Raw genomic sequence first — 7,551 nt, 5'->3', positions numbered from 1 at the left:
TTGACTGGCTTCATTCTTCTAATAGTGCCAGTTTGGCCTCTTTCTATCTTTGGGTGATTTTTTTTGAGCACACTCATTGCAAAATTTTCATTAGTATCTTCAACAGGTATCCCTTGAATTTCTATGTTACTTCCTTGCAACCAGTTTTGTATCTTGTTTAGCTCTAAATGTTGAACTTTTTCCCTCTCAATTTCTTTAACCTTTTTTATCAACTTCTCATTACTTAGATTGACAACTTTCATCTCTATCTTCATTAATTTATTTAATTTTTTACATATTCAAGTCCTGACCCATGAAGATGAGAGAACGTTTCAAATCATTGTTGACCTTCGCTTGACTTGCTAGCTTTTCATTCAATCCCTTGGTTTCACTATGGAGCATATCAAGTTTATCATTTGAAGTCTTCTCTAAATTCTCGATCATTTTTTCAAAGTAGAATATTTCACTTTGTCAGCCATTTTTATTTATTTATTTTTTAATTAAACCTTTTTTTATATCAAATAGTTCGAATTCTTAAAGAAAAATAAGAATAATATTTCTTCAAAAATTAACATCATAAATAAAGTGTGACGTTTTAATTCACAAACTAATCAATGTTTTACACATGTTTATGTTTAGTTGTATCTTTCGTATGCTGTCAGTATTTGTTGTTGTAATTCAAACTATTGTTTAAGCATGCTAATATAAATCATATGTTTTACTTTTTTGCTATGGTAGTTTGATAACTGTCTTTAAGGCCATAGGGGGTTGCAATATTTTTGGTATAAAACTTAAAATTAGCTTTTCATTAAGCTTTATGAGTAAATTATTAACTAAAGCTTAAGTCATTTTTTAAATAAATACAAACATATGCACTATAACTTTTTATTGGCAACTATTTTTAAAATGAAAAAATACTTTGGTCTCATTACATACAGCTTACATAAAACTTTAATTAGAAATTAGGTAAAATCAGGCATGAATTTGCTTTTGTTAATGTTTATTTAAATTACTACTTAATAAAAATATTTTTTTATATGTATATTTTAGTTTATTGACCAACAAAAAATAACTCAAAATATTTAATCCTAGGACCTGGTGAACAAAAAAAAAACACCACTTGTATACCTTAAAATGTCTTGTCCAAGACAAGTATATTAAAATATAAAATAAAATATAGTATTGTGTTAACTTTTTTTTTCCTATTTGTATTATATTTGTATAAACAGCTTAGTTTTGTTTAAGTCTAAAATTTTTGCTAATTTTCCTTTTAAAATGTTTGTAAAGTACATCACTTAATATTTATTGTATTAAGATATTACAAAAAAATTGAAAACTTTTTATTATACTTTTACAGAAAAGTAAATTACTACTTTGTTTTTGTTTCTAATGGATAAGCTAGGAAACAGCAATGCAGAAAATGAAGGTTAGTTTTTATATCTATTATAAAAGATTTGCAAAAATTTTTAATGTTTTATATTTACTTAGTTTTATAATATAACCACATTTATTTCAAGGCTTACAGGGTGTCTTCTTTTTTTTAATCATTTTTGACTGTTGTTTCAAAGCTTGAACTAAAATATATTAGATACATATTGTAAAAGAACAAACTAGTTAAATTATTAGACAAAATCAGGTTTGTAAAAGTATTTTTATGCAAGTGTCTAAAAAAAAGAAAAAAGATCAATTTTCACAGAAATCTAAATTCTCAGAAATTAAAAAGAATTTTGTTACTAAAATAAAGATCAACAAACGTTTCTTCTAAAAAACTAAAAACTAAATTACAGAAGATAAAAAACTTATTTCATAATATTGAAATTAATGATAAAGAGAATGAAAAAATATGATAAAAATATCTTGAAACCCCTAAGATAAGATAATTTAATAAACTACTTTTGTTTTTAATTATTTTATTTTACTCTTTCTTTGAGATACATATCAAACTCCTCAAATTTCACTTTAAGTTTGAAAGCAATTTATAGCATCTGATAGCTGGGTATAAAATATGTAAATTAAAACACTATATCACCACTCTATGAGCTTATGTTGTGTGTGCTTGTCATTTAAATTTTTTTTTAACTTTCTGTACAAATTCTATGCAATTTTAAGACTTATAACGAGCTAAGAGTACTTTATTTTTGGCTTCAAACAGCTTATTGAAATGAAGAAATGGAAACATGATAATAAAAACAGGGTTCCCACTTTCCTTATTTTTCTTGGCAGTTAAAATATTACAAAAAAAAAACACAGGATAAAAAATACTAAAAAAACACTGGATTTCCCTGGGTTTTAGTTGTATTTCTACCAGGTTGCCACTTTACCTGTAACCTAGAATTTGACAATTTAGGCAAAAAAAAACCTGGAATTTGAGAAATTTTGAAAACAACCTGAAAAAATCTGGATTTTTGAACAAAAATCACCATAAAATTGGAAGAACCTTGAATTTTAATCAGTTTTTACATGTTAAGTAGAAAATTTTCAATATGACACACAAAATTTATAATATAGATAGTTTTATTTGGTCATCATCAAAAAAAAATTATTGAAAAACACATCTAAGGTAGCTTTACAGTATCTTTTCAATGTTTTTATACTATTTAACACAGTTTTTTACTGAAACTTAACTTTAAACTAAAAATAGACCCAAAAATAAGTACTTTTGAAAACCTGGAAAAAATTTCAAAAAAAACAAATGGCAACCCTCTATCTAGAAGTGGACTTATTTATACTTAACAATCCAGTTGTTTCATATAAATTTGAGGCCAATTGTTGCAGAAAAAAATGAAAAGACATCTATTTTTTGAAGTAATGAATTCAAAGAAAATCAATGTTACAAAAGTTGTTGTCAGTATGTTGGTATCAGATAATTTTTACAAAAATTTGTATTAGTCAAAGGGTAGTTGTAATTTTTTTGTTTTATTAAAACTGACTTAAAGTTTATACTTAAAGTTTATTAATAAAGTAATATATTTCTTTATTATTTAATTTCACCTAGCCCCTCGTTATGCCCTTGTGATTTAAAAAAATATAGAAAGTACAAATTATTTGATTAACTTTTTGTTTTTTTTGCAATGTATAATTATTTTTTTTTTATTAATCCACCTTTGATTTTATTTAAGAATTCACTGTTATTGACAATATTTTATTTTCGACAGTAACTTAGAAAAAAACTATGTTTTATATTTGTTAACAATCAACTTTGTTATTATGTTTGAAATAAAAATATTTTAAGTCATGGATAATAAACAATTGAAATAGTAGAAAAACTTTATTTTATATTTAGCAAACACTTAGAAAAATAGTTTTTTACTATATACAGTAATTACTATTTTAGTAACTATAGGGTTGCCACACGATCAGGAAAAGTCAGGAAAAACTTTTTTTAAAAAAGTCAGGAAAAAATGGGGGTTTTTGAAAAAAAGTCAGGAACAGTCAGGAAATTTGACAAAATTTAAAAAAAAAATGGTCAGATTTTGTCAGATTAATTTACAAAATTCCTTATTTTCCAAAGCCTTCAAAAAGTAAAAATTTAATTAAAAATCCTTTAAAGTCAGACTAAAATTGCAAAATTTTCCTAGAAATTTACAAAATTATTTAATTTATAATGCTTTTGTCTGGTATAAATTAATAAAATATCCTTTGTAAAACTGCAAATTTTTCTATCAACATATTGAACAACTACCCTACTTGAATCAGGGTTGCCACTTTACCTGAAAACCTGGAAAAATCTGAAGTTTGAGAAATTTAAAAAAAAAAACCTGGAAAAACCTGGAATTTTGATCAAGAAACCTGGAAAAACCTGGAATTTTTAACATTTTCAGTTAAAAAATTTTGATTTGACACAAAAAATCTACCATATAGTTAAGATTTTTTGTCATCATCAAAAAATTTTTTTATTAAAAAACACATTTTAAGTAACTTTACAGTATCTTTTCAATATTTTCATGCTATTTAACACAGTTTCTTAAATAGATATTGACTTAAAACTAAAAATAGACCTAAAAGTGTGTACTTTTAAAAATCTGGAAGAAATTTGAAAAACCTGAAAAAAAAATTGAAAAAACGAGGTGCAACCTGTTGAATAAGCAGTTTTTTTTTATACTCTTTAGTATTGATGATCTATGGCAAGAACACTTCCATAGTGAAACTGTTATATATACACAAAATTTTCTTTATATTCTTTAGTTATGTGATATCTCTTATGAAGCCTTTTTTGTCATTTTACCAGAGTACCCAGCCTGTTGTTGCTTTTATACGTGAGAACATTGATGCACAGTAATTAAATTTCTGTGCAACATAATGAAAGACATATTTAGTATGAACCTCAGCTTAACCAGTTATTCAAGGTTAAATTAAATGATCAAGCTTCCCTAAAACCTGCCCTTGATCTTGGTTGTGCTGCAACCAGTTTGCTTGCAAATTTGAGGAAAAAAGACCTAGTTAAGGAACAAAAGGTCTTAAATTTCAACTAAAATATAGATTAATTGTTATAAAAGCGGTTGAAAATCTCCAGAGCAGTAGTACATTTGTAAAAAATATGTCATGCCTAAATCCACATAGCCTTGAAAAATTAGGAGTCACAATTGTTGTTAAGCGTTTTGCCAACATTGTGCACTCCTTAAATAGTTAAAATGTGCTCCAACTCTGAAGGTGATACAAGCATTGAACAATTTAGAACTTTGTTAAATTGTCCAATGAATGCAGTAAAGTTCAAGAGCTTCAAGCAAAAGGAAGATTATTTGGACCAGTTATATTTTAAAACATTAAAATTTCCTGCCAAATCTTCTCTTTAAAGTTTTTAGAACCATTATTTGTGTTGCACAATGACCATGTGGGCTATGGATGTTGATGGGCCAACATCTAAAGCCACATTTGGGTCAGGTTGACTTTCTATGGGTAGCTTGGTTTCTATGGTCAACCTTTTAACAGGCTTATGTTCAGGACCCGCTGCAGGCAACTTATCATTTATATTATCTAAGTTGGACATAATAATTTTAAACTACTTATAACTGCTAACTTGTAAATTATCAGTGGATTCTATCTATAAAATACTTAATGCTACTCTAGGCTACTTTATATATATCAGACAAGACAGTTTTGAGTAAAACAATAAACTAAAAATTAAATAAATTTTTTTAAGCATTAAACTGTAAAAGGTTTAATAAACTATAAAGCATGTAAATCTGGCTCAAATATTTTAACAATTAAATACCAGTTGAAATATTAACTTTAAAACAAAACAATACTTACAATTAACAATCACAAAACAGTTCAAGATAAGCTGTTGCTTCCAGCTGCACACAAAACTAACTGACTAACTGCTCACATGAAACTGTATTGTCATGTTTTGATGTTTCATTGCATCATGAGCCTTCATTCTCATTGGCTTGTTTTGATGCAAGTTAACATTTCGTCAGATGACTCTCATTGGCTCATGCATGCAACCATAACAAGCTCTAAACACTCTCTTGAGCTCAACTTTTAAACAATGACAATGCAAGGAATTTTGCAGCAGTTTGTTACACTTCCTGTTCCTCTCTCTCTTTTGGAAGAGGATCTTTGCTCTACCCTCTGCTTCCCTCTTGCTAGCTGAATTCTAATGTGGTGTTCACCTAAATCTAATTGGTAAACAGCAAAAGTAAATAAAATAAAAAGAACAGTGTTAAGCATTTATAAATTCAAACTAGTCTTGAACTAATTTAAAAATCTAACTGAAGTAGAATTCTAATCAGAGAGAAAAAGATCAAGTACTTGGCTTTCACATTAACAAAAAAATGTTATTCCTTTTTATAAAAGGACATAAGTTTTATCAGAATAATTAATTCAGTAAAAAATCTTAGACAACATAGTAAAAAAATTGTAGTTAACATTATAGTATTTGCATAAAAAAAAAGAAACATTTATAAAACAGCTGGTTTTCAAATTATCAATTATTTTTTATAAAAAAACAGAACTTTTTATCAAAATATTTAACTCAGAAAAAATCTTTGAAAAGTAGTATTAATTGGTTTTAAGATCAAAATAATTTCACTAAAAATTAAAGAATAAAACATTTGTTTAGTCACACAGAAACATCACTCAACTGTTATGCCTTACTAAACTTTAGAATACCATTATTTTACATAAGCCTTTTTAAACTTTATTTCTTAATTTCTTAATTTTAAGTTTAATACTAACAACATTTTTTTTCAATTTTTACACCTTCTTTAATCAACTCATCTTGTTCAATTTGTAACTTCAAAATTTGACTTTTAGGTTCAACCTGTTCTGTTTCATTACTAGTAGGTTGATAGACTGTTGAATTAACTTTTATTGATTTTTTTTGAGAATCAGTATGGGTGCTTTCTTTTTCAAATTGTTTATAATCAGTTGTTTCAACCTGATGGGTTAATTGATGGTTGTGTTTTGTCTTATTATTGTTTCTCCTTTCTCTGCTGTTGGTATCTTAAATTACAATAGTCACTGCCCAAATAACATTTTTGTTGAGGCCTCTGTTGCCTGTTAAACCTCTGGTTATAGCTTGGCCACCTATCTTGGGCATATTTTGAACCCTGAACTGGTCTGAAGTTGGGTCCTGTTACATTTGTAGCTTGTGCCATGTTTTTTGTACTCATTACTACACCAAATTGAACAGTCTAACTTTGTGCAAGTGACCTTAAAAACTTGTTTGGATTGTTTTTAGTAGTTTCAGTGTGATGAACAAATACTTCACTGTCCTTATCATCACAATGGATGAATCCATAGCCTTTGTTAAAATTAAACCACACAACTCGCCCTGTTACTCCATATGCTATAATTCTTTTAGATGGGTTATGTTTAACTTTTTGTAATTTTCTGGTTGATTGAACTAAAGGAGTTTTTGTGCTTGCAAAATTTCTGTTCTATCATTTTCTCCATGTACTTTGAAAATATCATGGTTTGGATGATAATCATTTACATTATGCTTATTGTCTTGGGTTTTGTAGTTATAGTGGACTCTGCCATTATTTTTACATTAGTTATCTTCTAGCTTGTACTCTTTGGGCTGGTTACTACTATTGTTGTTATGAAACACATTTTAGCTTTCCTGCCAACCTACATTATCGTATTTTTTACTTTTATACCTACTATGGTATGGACTCTGAGGTTCATATGATTTTTTTTGGCTAGCTCACAAACTCTTTGTTCTTCTATCTCACATATTGACTTTGTGCGCTTTAAGAATTCCTCGTACCTTAACCAAAAGTTTTCCTTGTATTTTCTTTTTATTTTATCAGGGGCATGCACATGCATAAAATACTTAATTATATCTTGCTCATTTGATTTTGTCCACTTTTTTGCTGACAAGTACAAATTTTGAAATTTTATTGGCCCCTCCCATGTTGGATGGGCTCCTAAAATTTTTGGCAATTTACTGACCTTGCCTTCTAAAAATTAAAAAAAAAATGTAGTATGATCTATCTTCATCATAAGCTTCAAAAAAATATATTATTTCAGAACGTGGCCAGATTTTTTGGAGAATTTCAAACTTCTCAGTATCATCAGTAATGCCATAAGTACTACACCTATCCTCAAAAATTCTTAGTTTAATGA

This window comes from Thalia democratica, chromosome 2 (assembly GCF_965202585.1).
Source record: "Thalia democratica chromosome 2, ktThaDemo2.hap1.1, whole genome shotgun sequence".
NCBI classification, from domain to species: domain Eukaryota; kingdom Metazoa; phylum Chordata; class Thaliacea; order Salpida; family Salpidae; genus Thalia; species Thalia democratica.
Note: the sequence above shows the minus strand (reverse complement) of the source record.